General features: G+C 31.9%; 1 protein-coding gene across 1 annotated transcript in view; it reads right to left on the bottom strand.

Moving 5' to 3' along the window:
* LOC122798747 (zinc finger protein OZF-like) overlaps positions 1-15325 on the bottom strand; it is a 70629-nt gene that overhangs the window by 15251 nt on the left and 40053 nt on the right. The window lies entirely within an intron of this gene.

Genomic DNA, 15325 nt, shown 5'->3' with positions numbered 1-15325 from the left:
GTCAGCATATATCACAAGTTATCTTTAAAATAGAGAGCATGGGGAACATTGTGTTCACTCCTCAGCAGGTAGACAGTCTTACAGAGAAAAGAATCCCTGTACTTGCTTCCAGGAGCTATGAGAAATGCATTTTGTAGAAAAGATGATCCAATGCAGTTCATGAAACAAGCACTAAATGTGAGGAAAAGCCTACATAAAGCATTGCTGATACCCATTGGTTTCACTGCCCTTATGTTCCAAGATCTGTTTGCATTCTAACATACTCCAAAGGCTTGTTAAATACCAATTGAACTAGGACTACAATTAAAGAACTTGGTTAAGACAAATACCTAGAAATGTGCAGACGCTGACAAATTCAGGACATACACTACTCACAGAAGACACAACCTAAGTAAATTAACTAACAACTTACCATTTTTAAAAGGACTGTCCCAAACAACTGGCTGTTTTTGCAGTTTGTAGATAATACCTACATCTCCAAAATGGTTCAACATTTTCCTTTCTTTAAACTTACTTACACTTTTCTTGACTCAGTTAATCCCCATAGATCTATTGCTTCTTTGCAGTGGAGATTTGAGGTGGTATTTGTACTGACTAGGGAAAACGTAGCATAAATTCCACTACTCTTTTTAACAGGAGCCGTAGGATCCTTTATATCCATTTGAGCTAGTACCAACTCAGGCAGATGCAATGTCCATTTAACATTTTATGTGAAGGACAGAATTTACAGGGAATTCTACTGGTATACCATAAAACACTGCTTTACATTGGGATCCTATCCCAAAAGGCATGAGGAAAGCTGCATATTGCGAACAATGTTTATGTATTTGACAGGATACACTTCTGCTCATTTTGGCTTATACGTTCAGTTCCGTTTCTGCTCCTATCCAATGGCACTTTAACCCTGACAAAATACTATTATGTCTATTTGTATTTTACTCAACTGTTACACTCCTGAATTTGTCACTGTGCTTGTATACACTGGAAAAAATGTTCATGTTCTCCTTAATTATTGTTAGTAAGATTTTTTTTATTTACATAAGGACCAACTTGTCTTTGTAATAATGTTCTCATGTAAACTTTCTTGTCTATTTTATATGTTGCAGCTTTTCTCCCCAGGCCTTTCCCGGTAAACACATGTATGTATGTATGAATTTTATGCCTATTGACATAAAGTATTTATTACATTCACTAGTTATAAACCTTGAGGTTGCTAGTGATACCCCATTATTTGATAATGAGCTTTGTGAAGGATGTATATTGGTTATTAGGTTAACTTACTTGGAATAGTTCTGAATATTTGGTGTTATAACGAATTTATTTTCATATACTGCTTTATCTGATTTAATTTTTTCCTTTAATTTCTTGCAAATCTGATTTAATCTACAGTTGTGTCTTCTGTTTTGTGATTATTTGTAAAGTTTGAAAATGTGTTTCTTTTTCTGGTATACTTTGGTTAAGGTCAAACTCCACCCAAACAGATATTTGTTAATGGTTGATTCCACCATGTTTCACTTTGGCCACAGACTCACTTGTAACTGAAACATTTTCTAAAGTTGAGATTCCAAGATGGCTGCTGACTAGATCAGTCCCTAGTCACTGAGCTCCTCACAGTTATGTAATATCCGGCTTAGTATTATAACCTTGGAGTAATATTTTTCCTCAGTTTTTTTTATAAAAAGATCCCCTAAGTATTTATCTACGTATCTGGATTATTTGTTGGTATTTGGAGATCTCAATTTTGGATTTTTTTACCTCAGAACTGTCTTTGTGGCTTCAACTGTATTTGGCATCTGCTGCTTAAAGACTCCTCCCAGAATCAGCTATCCTGTCCTCACACCTCTACTCTGGGCATGGCTTCTAAATCCGACACCATGGAAACACAGGCAACAAAGGCCAAATTCTCTTCAGTGCATTCACCTGAGAAAGACACCAGCTCAAAAAGATTAAGAACTACTAAGCAATCTTCAGAAACTTCTAAAGTAAGTAACAAAGATACAAATGACTCAAACTTTCATTTAGATGAACTAAAAATAGCATTACAACCTATTCAAAGTGCCATACAAAGTTTCTCAGAACAATTTACTGATTTTGGCAGAACTTTAAAGCAAATAAGTGAAAGAATGGATATTATTGAATGTAAAAATACAGCTTTAGAAATAAAAACAGAATCCTTGGAAAGAGATATTAAAGCTAAAGATAAGATTATTACAGAATTTCAAGCTAAACTACTGGACTTAGAAGCTAGAAGTCATAGAAATAACATTATTATTAGAGGTTTGCCAGAATCCTATGAAAATCAAAACCTATTATCTGTATCTAAACAGATTTTTGAGACACTATTAAATTGTGAGTCATCATCAAAAACTGTTATTATAGAGAGGGCTCATAGAGCATTGCGTGCTAGTCAGGATTCTGCCTCCCCTCGGATTATATATACTAAACTACTTAATTTCCAAGACACCTATCAGATACTAGAGGCAGCAAAAAGCAAAAAACAGTTTGTCTGGAAAAATCATAAACTGTCATTTTCTCAGGATCTTCCTCTACAAATAAAAATGAAAAGACAAAAGCTTTCTCCTTATTGTGCAGATCTTATAAAAAGAGGTATAAGATTTCGTATGAGTTATCCGAATACTCTGTCTTTTACTTATAATGACAGAAAATATATGTTTACAGATCCTAAAGAAGCAAAAGAAATATTTCTGAAGATATTCAAGAAGCTTCCTGAATCTGTATCTTAATACTTCAATATTTATTTACAAGTATGTGATGTTATGCTCAACTATTATGTTTTTATTACAAAATTGAAGTTTCTTTTTTGAATGCTTATTAGAGTGTTATTTGCTTTATATATATTTAGTTGATTTTTATTTTTAGTTTGTATTTCTGTTACTGCCAATATTTTTTAAACCCAGCACTGTTATAGTTTTTTTTTTTCTTTTGTTTTGGTATTTGCATAACCTTTAGAGGCTAAAAATAGACTGTGATGAAAATGTGCGAAGAAATCCACACAGTTATATTATTTTTGACTTTTTTAATCCATTGACTTTTTGGAGGGAATTTCTTTATATCTCGAGACTGTTTCAAAGAGTTTGCTTTGTTACTTATGTGTTAACTGAATCTTCGTTATGTCCACGCTCCTTCTCCTGGGCTTCGGAGTATTGCTGTGACGTCATCACATGAAAAGAACTTCCAAACATTACAGTCAAGTTTTTATCTCAAATTTAGAGTTTATACATGATATGTTACTTGATGACACTGTGGTCTATGGCTAAATGGTTTGTCTTAATTGCCATGTCAAGGAAATTTGATCATTAACAGTCATGTTACTATCTTAAATTAAGCACTTCCACAAGATTCATTACTTGCTGGCGTAGTGTCATATGTCTGAATGCTATGTTTTACATGTCACAAAAGAAACGTAATCTGAACATATTTAGTTATGTTATAATTTAAATATCTAGTGCTTTTATAAGATACGTGACTTACTGGAGTTCTGCTGTATGGTTAAATGTTATGTTTTACTAGTCACGACAAAATGTTACCCAAACTCTCTTAGTTAAGTTCTGATTTAAATAGTCAGCGCTTTCACAAGATACGTTACTTGCTAGCGCTGTGCTTTATGGTTTAATGTTATGTCTTACTTGCTACAAGAGAATGTAAATATTTAGCGCTTTTATATGAAACGCTGATTTATAAATTTACAGTTTTACCGAGAGTTTTCCTGTCACCATATTCCATTAAAGGACTCTGTTGACACTGTAACTAAAGAAGAAATACCTATATTTCAATTATAGGATTGGCTCTCTATGCTATTAACAGTTATTAGGTATTTTTGTGAGGGAAAATCTGCGTGTCTCGAGACACGCTTAAGTTAACAGAGTGTGCTTCGCATTACAGTCACTTTTACTATATATCACGTACTTTTCGCAGAGGTGCAGAATCCAAGAATGAGAAGCAAAAGGAAGCAACCTCTCTGCCGAATAGTACTCCTTCCAAAAACAAGATCCAAACATAACTTGGTAAATGCAGAGTAAAATCCAGAGTAAGCGCTTTAGCGTAGGAGGTTCCACGCTTCATCAGATAATGAAATATAAATAACTTTCCTTTTTTTTACCACCCATATACAACAAGGCGGGTAAATTAAGTGGATAACTAATCAATTAACATCTCAGAAGAGAGTTTGTAGCCAAATATACATTTTGATCATAGCTTCGCTCCTATCCCATTGTATGTAAACCTGATGTATAAATGCAAACAATAAATGCAAACAGTACCATCGACCAAGCTATGGATTAAATACATATTGTAACCGCAACTTCGGTGCCATTATTTTAAACATGCGATGCATATAAATGCAGACAATTCCATTACTCAGTAATTATTGAGAATAAAAATGGAAACAGTGTGATGAAAATTTAAACCGCAAACTGCGTAGGGCATATGGATGTATGTATATATATATATAGAACGTACTATACATACTCCTGAATTTCATTAGTGTCCAAAAGCTTCCTGCATGAAACAGAATTAAAACGCTGTATAAATATATATATAAATAAACTAAAATCAGGCATCTATGACCAACAAGCAAGCAGATACTGCCTACAAGTATTAATACAGATGACACATCTATAAGTAAAAACGGATATAAACAGAACTCCTGAAATATCACTGGAGTCCTGAAGCTTTCTGGATCAATTAAAATTAAGACACTATGTAAATATGTACATAAATAGACTAAATCAAACATCCATGACCAACAAATAAATGCTGTCTACAAGTATGAATACAGATTCCACATGAATGAATAAATAACAGATACATAAAAACTGTGCATAGATGCTATTCAGAGAGAAGGAAAATATTAACAAATATATATACATTTAAATAAATATATATATAATTATGTGATGTAATCCCAGAATACCAGAATGATGTCACCATAAGCATAAAGAATCCAACGTTGTCAGTTTACTCCTTTTTTTACATTCAGTCCACTAAATAAGATATTGCTTATGTATATGTACAGTGACCTTTTGTAAAAAATATTCAAATGCTTCTAGCATTTGAATAATATTCATGTTTTGTCCTTAGAGAAATATTACTAAACAAGTAGTAGCTGCAAGCATTACAATAGTAAATTGAATTTAATTCTGTTGTTTGTTTCTTACACCTCGCTGCATGGTAATTACTATAACATCCATACATTGTAGGTGAGTGAGTGCAGTGATCTGAACTACTTGTATATAGTTGGGGTCATTTCTTAAACACATCTCCACTGGTCGTTAAAACAATATCTTGGAAATAACAAGTTTCCAAGTATTATTATTTTAATTAATGTTGAGTGCACTTTTTTTACTAAATAAAAGCGTGAGCATAGGTAGAAGCAACAACTAATAAGTGCTGCAAACGCGGCGTGTAAATGGACACGCCTCCTATTAGTTCTTTCTTTAAGACCTCAAATGCCACACGATCCTGACAACTGTGGATTTATATCATATTATATAAATCAACGCTTCACATATCCATTTACAGAGTAAAGTACTCCTCTGTATAAGCGATGCTAAAACCTAGCACATTACTAAATAATATTAGATTGGACAGAAAATGCAATCAATGCTCAGGGTAAACTTTCTTGATGTGCTAGATCATCATGAAAAGGACTCTCTAGCACATTCAGCTGGCTTTCAGGGACATGAAAAATAAGTAGTAGAAACAAGAAGTAATCATTGTGTTTGGGCGCTCTTCCTTCATTAATCAAACTTATGCCCAGATATATCTTACATCTGTATACTAGATAATAGATAAATAGGTATGACATGTCATTTATAATCTGTTTATAACTAGATTTTTAGCTAATCTGTAATAAATAAGCTGCTGGTTATATTGTTTAATTTAATAAGTCATTAATTATTTAGATGATTTACAGTAATATATAATTCAGATTTCATTATAGGACTGGGTTTATTTTAATATACAGTTCACTAATTTGTTTTTATTAGAAATAATACTAACAAAATATTGACTTTAGGATTTTATGTCAGTTTTATCTAGATGTCTATAAATAGAAATTTATAAGAATCACATGAGGAAAAACATTTTTACCTTATTTATTTTTACGCAAATTTAGGAGCTTGGGGTTAAATAGTTGTATAGGGATTGTTTATGTTGGTCATCTTGTCTATAGACAGATGTGTAAATATGTTTAGTGTTATTGACTTGGTTCCAGTCCTTTCAAGGACTATATGTAATGTTTATATTGTTACATTTGAATACTTTGTAACCAAAATCGTAAATTCTATTCTGTTTGTTCAAGATTTTACCTTGTCAATAGGGGTTAGGTGGTCAGGCACTAGGGTAAGGATGAGGGTTATGGGTAAATCTCATAATATATCTCTACTGATTTTGTTTTTAATAGGGTATTCTCATTTAATATCAGACCAGTTTAGCTATGTTTCTTTGCTCTTGGTATTATTTTAATTATAAATCAAGAAATTATACCATGTTTTGATCACATCAATATTAACAAGTCATCTCTTTTATGACAAATTACCTAATAATTGATTCCTGGAATGTTAGAGGAATTCAAAGTAAATCCAAAAAATCTTTATTATTTCATTTGATATTTAAATCACAAGCCAGCATATGTTTTATTCAAGAGACTCATATCCCTTGGGATGTTTGGGACAAAGAGAGTAATAAAAAATGGATTAGGAAGATAGTAGCCTCTGGGGATTCTTCTAGTTCTCGGGGAGTAGCAATAATTATTAAACAAAAATTCAGTGGAAACATCATTGATGAGAGATATGATAATGAAGGTAGATGGTGTCTGTTTACTGCTACTATTCATAATCTGGATAAACCAATTTTAGTTCTAAATGTATATGGTCCTTGTAGTCAACAACAGTTTTTTATCTTAAAAATTTATAATATACTCACATGTTATAAAGATCACTACATTATAGTTGGGGGAGACTGAAATGCGGTAATAAATCCAGAAATTGATCGTACTAGCTGCTCCGCTTCTTATAACCTTCAAGCAACTTTGGCTCTAAATGAATTAATTTTGGAACATAATTTAACTGATCCATTGCACTAGATAAAAATATCAAACAAGAAAGATATTTACACTTATTACTCAAAATGCTACAATTCATGGGCTAGATTGGATTTTTTTCTGATTTCTAATACTATCTCAAAATTTATTTCAGATTTTAATATTGAACCTAGATATCTTTCAGATTATTCAAGAATCTTATTAATTCTCAACTTTACCCACAAAATTAGAAATGTTATTAACTCAAATAAGTGGACGCTGAACAATAATTTACTCTTAAATAAAGATATTTGTATACAGTGCTCAGAAACTATTCAAGAAATGGAAAATGATTTAGATTTCTTAAATATCCCTTATGATATTCAATGGGCTGCATGTAAGGCGAGATTAAGAGGTATGTTTATCAGTAAAGCTGCTTATCTTAAAAAACAATACAACAAAAAGTAAGAGTTCTTAAAATCTAGAATTCATTCTCTTCAAAATCAGTTTAGACTGAATCAAGACACTAGTTTTGAAAAGCAAATATTAGATTGTCAAAAAGAATTAATTTTGTTGCATCAGAACAACCTTTCTTTAGTTGATCAAAGATTGTTGGCAACGTATTCAGAATGGGCTCAAGTTCCTTCTAAAGTTTTGGCTAGAATAATTAAAAATAATATTGAAAAACCAAAAATCTCATCATTATTGTACAAAAATAAATTATACAACACAGATGAAGAGATTATTCATCTCTTTACACTACTGTATACAGAATTATACTCAAAACCATCTAATACATTGGAAGATAATCATATAAAAAACTTTCTAAGTTCTTTAAAATTCCCCAAGTTAAATGATAATCAACAAAAACTGCTTTCTGCTCCTTTAACTCATCAAGAGATTTCTGATTCAATTGATAGTCTTAAATCCGGTAAATCTCCTGGTCCAGACGGATTCACACCTGAATTTTTCAAATCTTTTAAATCGGTAATTGTTCCCTTTCTCTTTAAAGTTTATAATTATATAAAAATCAAGGGTATTTCTGATATTCATTGGAATACATCTAAAACCATATTAATTTTGAAAAATAATAAAGAAAAAACTGACCCATTTAATTATAGGCCTATTTCTTTGATCAATTTAGACATAAAGATTTTGGCATCTATTCTGGCCAACAGATTGAAAAAAGTTTTACCTTCAATCATTTCTCAAGATCAAGCAGGATTTATGTCCCACAGACATGCTTGGGATAATACACTGACTTTAGAATCTATTATACATCTAATTAAAAAAGATTCTAATCCAATATATGCGCTGATTCTGGACGCATCAAATGCTTTTGATAGAGTCTGTTGGAAATTTCTTTTTCAAACTATTTAATTTTCCTTTATTCTTTATAAACCTCTTAAAAACTTTATATAAAGATATGTTTACTAGACTTTATATTAATGGTTACTTTTTTTCCCCTATAAAGATTACCAGAGGCACAAGGCAAGGATGTCCTCTGTCCCCTTTTCTTTTTAATGTATATTTAGAACCGTTACTGTTGTTTATTACTCAGAACACTTTTCATAAAGTCCCTAGGATTCTTGACACAAAAATTTATTTTTCTGCTTTTGCTGATGACCTTGTATTATACTTTCAAACCCCTATATCTGACTTTAGTAAAATAACAAACGCTATTGAATGTTTTTCTTCTGCCTCGAATTATCTTATAAATCCTTCAAAAACACATATTTTTCCTTTAAATCATAGGGTCCATAAATCGTACTTGTTTTCTGATCAACAAACCCAGATTGTTTTTGGTATGAAATATCTAGGAATTAACATGGAACACAATAATCACTCTTCTTTTCAAAATAACTTAAGTAAAGTTTGGAATTCAATAATTTCGGATATTACTAGATGGGAGCACTTAAATTTATCACTCTTATCAAAAGCTGCTATAATTAAAATGAACATTTTACCAACATTTTTGTACCAATTTAATTCCTCTGATCAGATAATTCCTAAGTCTTTCTTTGAGAAAGTAAATATAGAGTTAGACAAATTCTTATGGTTTCCCAAATCTGTTAGAATCTCATATTCTAGACTATCAAATTCTAAGGACAAAGGTTGTTTGGGATTGCCAAACTTCTATCTTTACTATCTAATTATTTCATCAAATAAGCTCTTAACTATTTCTAATTTTAAAAATAGTAAAGATATTAATTATCCCTTATGGGTTAAGATTTGGTATAATTACATTATATCTAAAAATATAAATCCAGAAGCTATTCCTTTTATTTCTATTGATATGAAAATTAGCAATAAAATTTCTATCTTTCTTAAACAAAAGATTAAAGCTTTTCAAGCTCTACTAAAATTATGTAATATAGATACGTTTTCTCATCTTTTGCAGCCACTTCATCTAAATCCTAATATAATGATAGATAATTCTCCTTTCAATCTAGCAAATTATCCTTCATTAAAAAATTTGAAGGTCTGGGATATCCTGAAATATAATGAATTATCCCTATTAGAGTTGCGTAAAATTCTGAATGTTAATTGGAGTCATTCTACAATATTACGCCAATTAAGAGAAGTAATTGTAGGTCAATATGAACCCATAGAACTTATAGAACATAAATTAAATAATCTAAATACAATAATTAAAACATTATCTTCATCAGGTAAAATGATATCAAGATCCTATAAATTAATAAAAAATCTAGTGCTGGATCAGAACTGTCTTTTCTCTAATAGCTGGTTAAAATATAATTCTCGAATGTGAATTCCTTTTTGCATTACAAAAGTGCCCACCCAATATATTGCAAAAAGAACATAGTGAAGGGGCAATTCGTGAGGGGATCAAGAATGACAAATAATGAAAGAAAATTCAAAGCAGAATGTGATTTGTTGGAAGGAATGTTTCTCGAAAGAGAATATCCTTTAGAATTTATCAAAAATATTAGAACCGAAGTGGAAGAGGGAAGAAAGGGAAGGTTTGGACCAATTTTTGGTAAAATTAGTTAACATGATAAGAAAGAGGAGGATAAAGTAGGAAATTTTCAAAAATCTTTGATTATGGAATACAATTTATTGAACAAAAATATTAAATTTGTATTCCAAAGAGAATGGGAGAGATTCAGGGCCCTCACGGATTTGGATGGATTACCACAGGAGACACCTAGAGTGGTATTTAAAAATACAAAAAGTATAAAAGGAATTTTGGAAAACAATAATTATGGTAACAAGGGAACTCAAATAGGAATTAGGGGTAAGGTTGGAACCTTTAAATGTGGTAAATGCAAACAATGTGAGCATATTATTAATAGAGACAATGTTTTTTTGACCAGTAGGAGAAGGTGTATAAAAAGTAAGGGGTACTATAATTGTGAATCTATAGGACTTGTGTATTTGGCTGTTTGTGTGGAATGTCCGTCATTTTACATAGGAAAGACAGAAAGGACATTAAAGAGACGCATTTATGAACACATGTACGATGTTAAAAAAGGAAAAGAAACAAATGCGATATATAGGCACACCAAAACATGTGTGGGAGCCAAATTCCATTTCTTTGTTTTAGATCAAATAAAAAGGAATATAAGAGGTGGCCCTTGGGAAGAAAATATTGCCTATAAAGAACTATGGTGGCAAGTGGCCCTGGAGGCAAATAAAAAGCCTGGGCTAAATGAATATATTTCTATTTTGCCCCTTCTGAAAATTAGATCAGCTAAGGTGTGACTTAGTAAGCACTTACCAGATTTTGTCAGTAGGTGTCGCCCTTACTCTATTTTAGATAATATATGTTTAAATAAGTAGTTTTTGACCTATATAATAAAACTTTTAATGAACAGTTTTAAGAATTATTTTAAAAATTTTAATAATATGTCAACATTTTATTTAGGAACTTTTAAATGAATTTAATAAAGCTTATTTATTGATTTATTTATTTAAATATATAAAAGAAATAAATATGGGTGCAATAGGAAGTGATGAAATACTAAATTATTTAGTAGCTTGTAGGTTGATTTGTAGGTTTATATTGTGAAGAACAAATGATTGGTGTTTGTGGAAACTGGTTTTATATATAATGAATGTTTTTAAAGTAGTAAGGCATTTCATCTGATGAAGTCCATTTGGACGAAAACGCTGTTAATGTGAAGGCGTTCATTCTGTCGTGTACTAGTTCATGATTTCGTGTTTTTGTGGTTCAATAAATTGGAATATACCTCAGCCTGCATTGGTCATCGCTTTCGTGCTTTTGCATAATTCTCGAATAACTGAGAATCAAAACCTTTTGGCAATAAGATATACTAGGGAATTTATTCCATTTAAGAAACTATTGTACACACAATTAATGATTAACAATGATGCTTACTACACTCCTTATAAATTAAACAAATTTAATCCTAACAAATCCTCATCATGCTCATGTTGTTCTTATCCCCAAGTGGACCTTTTACATATTCTATGGTATTGTCATTTTTCCCATAGATTATGGACCTCTTTGAAAGTAAGACTACAGAGAATGGGATATCATAAATCTACACTGTCATGGGAAATTGCTATACTTCATATTCCGATAATTTATCTCTCCAAATTCGATACTCAAGTTATTATTTTTATTTGCTCTTTAATAAAACTTTACATAACTCAAAACTGGCTTGATCGTACCAAACTGAAGTGGGATATTTTCCAAAAAATGGCTTACTTATACATTGATGCTCAAAAAAACATGGTTAAGAGTCCAAAAAAATGGCTTTCAAAAATTTAGTATTAGAGAAGGTTTTAAGTATTATAAATAATTAGTACCTTAAATCTTTCATTTGGTCTGGTATTCTAGTTAATTCTTATACCCAAATTTGGAATATTCTAATTCACAGGAATTGTATTTTTAGTTTATCTTTTACTTTATGGTTACCTATTGTATATATTGTACATATTTAGTGATGTTATTTTTATTCTGATCTCTTTTTAATGTATATATGAGTTGCAAATTTGCTTAAACCAAGTTGTTTTATATATGTCAACTCCTAAATTGTATTTGTTTATAAATCAATAAAAAGTTTATTGAGAAAAAAAAAAACATTTTCTAAAGTTCCAGAACCAAAATCATATTTGTTCTGTGAAACTCTGAGTTATCCAGTTAATATTGTTCAAGGAGTCTTATAGCTCATTATAATTTATAAGCCCATGATTGTATCGGACTAATTTATCACCTAAATGAACATGCTTGTTAAGTTCAACACAAGGAAAGCCAAGAGACAATGGTGTATAAACACCAGTTCTGGTAATGCAAGTACTACATCCAGAAATGCATGCAAAAATGACAGTAGTCTAGATAGCAAGATTCGCAAAAATAATGCAATGGAAATGTTATGGAAAGTAGGTTAAATGCAAGATGTTGTTGGGTGCAACTAAAATGGGAAACATGCACACTGGAAATGCTTGTTTTAAATTCAGTCAGATATGTACCTACCAGTGAGAAAATAACTATTCATTTCACTTCCTTGTCACAGTCGTTACTAGAATTCATGGTCAAGGGTTCACAGTCTGCATAGACTAACATGTCACAAGGTGCTTTGGGAATGCAGTCTCCCTCTTTGGGAAGCTCTGTCAGATTGCAGGAGGGGGAGTCACTGTGTCTGTACAGCAAAGTCTGACCGTTTAAAAAATAGCTACAGAATCTGAAACATTTACTGACTAATTAGCAACATATTGGATAGAAGAAACAACTTCCTAAATAAACTACAGCAAGCTAGGGGAATAAACAGATTAGGAATTTAAAACAGCTGTTGTTCTGCTCAACAGAATTTGAATGACAACATTATGAAGAAGCTTGCTTTAGACTGCTGTTTGTATGCAGAATCAGCTTGATGGCTATGTAACAAAATATGTGTATAATTAATATGCTAATTACAGGTTAATTGGTGATTACTAGGATAATGGCACAAGAGCCTTTACAAGTCTAGCCAATAATACCCAAGATATGACAATACTGAATCTTAATTCCACAGAGATGGGATGGATTAGTATCAGCATAGTGGGTCTTTGGGAGTTGCAGCCCTGAGTCATCTTAAAGACTGCCTCTGTCCAGAAAGGATATGGGCAGTACCCTAGGAGTAGGGTGACCAAATCATGAACTGGAAAAAACGGGACACACCCAAGGAGGGTTTGAGGGATACCCTCCAGCCAAAGAGGGGTCCGGGGAGCCTCCGCCAGAAACTATTTATTGAAATATGCTCATTTTAACTATTTTGAGACCTAGAAATCTTTTAAAATTTAACTTCACTTTTGTAATCTAATTTAAACACTGAGGCATATCATAAACGAAAACAATAATTTTGCAGTGAATACTTATTTATTTATACATATTTTACAACATAATACAACACAACAAATTAAATTTCACTAGTCTAGGATTTAAATTGAGGATATCTGGCTGTTGTTCCAGCCATTGTTAAAACCTCCTTCTTATCTAATATAAACTTGTAAAAACTATAACAGCCCATTTCGAAATTGTAGAGAACTTGCAGGATTGCAGAAAGGGTCTCCACTCTCATCTTGTTTCTTTCGTCCGTCCATTGAATGTTCATGAGCAAAAATATTCTTTCAGTATTACCATTATGGGTAGGGATCGCAAACACATATTGGCATATCTTCAAAGATTCAGAGTTCTGTTCTGGCCTAGTATGGGTTTTGAAAAAACAAACCCACTTTTCGTGACACTGAGGTGTTTTTTTATCTTCATCAGTCCACTCTTTAATATTTTCACTTACAAAATCTGCTAATGATGCCAGTTGATCAAATAGCAAAGTATCATTTATTTCAATACTTTTTTCGTTGAAGTAACAAATAGTTTCTTCAATTTGTTCCCAACTGGGGATGTCCTTCAAAAGCATCCATTTGAATTTTGAGAAGGTAGAGAATGGTACACTCCATTTTTTAAGATATTGTAGGCAGGTTTCATAAAACTCGTTAACTTCATTTTTGAAGTTAATTTCGTCTTGTTGCATGATATTGGCCCGTTTAAGAATGGATTTTACACTAAATGATAAAAACTGTTCCTCTTTTCTTCTGGTCATAGCTTTGAGAGTACATTCCAATACATCATTGACTTCCATAACACTTTTTGTACTTCCTTCAATCTTTTTAATTCCTTGGTGAAAAATACTGAGTTGGCTATGGATAAACCATAGGTATGCCTCACTTAAAGGATTATTAAAAAATGTTAACAAAATCTTTGGAGCTTTTTCCTCGTTTAAAAAGAAATCCTTTAAAGCATCAAACAGCTTTAAAATTCGTTCTATTGCAGGCATCAAAGACAGCCAACGAGTTTTTGAATACACCAAAATAGTGCCAAATTCGACATCGACCATTTCACAAATTCTTTTAGCCTCTCTGTTTGCACCGTGTATATAGAAAAATAAGAGAAGAGTTTGACAACAATACCTTCAATGTCACAGCTTAATCTATCAGCTGCTGCACATATGCAGTTATGTAGTACATGTGCAGGACAACCCACACCTTCAATACCATGTAAATTTGTTGTTAATTTTGTAAATACATTGTTTTTTCCCACTCTGTTCAAACCACCAAAATTTGTGTTGGTATTGTCACCACAAAATGCAATGCAACTGTTTTTATTTAACTTGAATTCATCAATACAGTTCAAGCAGAAACTAGATATCTCATCTGACGTTTCACATGGCAAGGATGCTACTTTCAGTAACTTTGACTTTATCCCTTCATTTATGTCAAAAAACTGAACTACAAAAGGAAACATTTTTATGGCCTTGTGATTACTTGCATCAGTAGAAATGCCATAAAAAGGGGATTTATTTATCTCTTCAATGCTAGTTTTCATGCTGAATGGAGCTAAAACACCAGTTATCAGGGCTGATTGCTTTGTTCTGGCAGAGCTAAACTTTAATGCAATTGATGAGTCACTAAACATAACGCCGTTTAACTTGTTGACACAGTCATTTGACCTAAAGCTGTGATGGTGCTTTACCGTATGGTAGGCCTGAGTTAGTTCAGCAGCTCTAACTTTCGTTTCTTCATTAGAATCGTGTTTTATAAAATAATTGTTGAGACATACTGCTACTTGGGGCACTCAGTCTGTTCCTATGTTTCACTGATGTGATGTGTTGTTTTATATCTGAACGTCCACCATGACCAATACTAAAAACACTATTGCAAACTGTGCACTCGGCTTCACTGTCATAGCGTCCCTTTTTAATATAGTTCCACTCTTTGGAATACTTCTCCATAAACTTACATTGACGCTTGGGCATA

This window comes from Protopterus annectens, chromosome 3.part1 (genome assembly GCF_019279795.1).
Source record: "Protopterus annectens isolate FY-2018-M chromosome 3.part1, PAN1.0, whole genome shotgun sequence".
Lineage (NCBI taxonomy): Eukaryota > Metazoa > Chordata > Ceratodontiformes > Protopteridae > Protopterus > Protopterus annectens.
This window is presented reverse-complemented; position numbering and strand designations above follow the sequence as displayed.